This window comes from Camelina sativa, unplaced genomic scaffold (genome assembly GCF_000633955.1).
Source record: "Camelina sativa cultivar DH55 unplaced genomic scaffold, Cs unpScaffold00441, whole genome shotgun sequence".
In the NCBI taxonomy this organism is placed as follows: domain Eukaryota; kingdom Viridiplantae; phylum Streptophyta; class Magnoliopsida; order Brassicales; family Brassicaceae; genus Camelina; species Camelina sativa.
Window position 1 is genome coordinate 240,948 of NW_010921701.1, and position 605 is coordinate 241,552.

Sequence of the window (605 nt, forward strand, 5' to 3'; positions counted from 1 at the left end):
GATCTAACATGCAAGCAATTAAACGATTGTCAAGCAAGCACACAACACAATAATCAATCAGAGATAACATGCGGAAGCTGATAAGCTAAGCAATATTATTCTACAATCAATCACCACTACATGCAATGACATTTAACATCATGCAAGCATAAACACAAATATGCAACAACTTGAACTTGGAATAAAACTAGAGTTTTAACAAGTTCTAATTCATGGGCCCGGTATGCTTCCTCTCCCTAACCCCTCCTAAACGACCGTATTACAGCCACGAAGGCATGCAATCGGGCTTCACCCAAAGCTACACCGTCGTGTAGACAGCCTCGGCCAGGGTAGCGAGCCCAGTAACCTCCGAGCTCTTCGTAACCAACCCTACAACACACGAACATGGGTTACATGTCGCGGCTGCATGTGGCACGGATGGGAAGGACCGCAATACCAAGTCTTACTACGCTTAGCCGGAATTTCTCGCGGACTAAAGCGTCTTAAGACCTCACCAAAGTTGATACTTGAGTTTTTATGATTTTCTTCTCATATATTTTCAAGTATTTTAATTAGTTACCACCCTTGTCGCTAGATCATTTCGATCTAGTAACCGGTGTAACCTC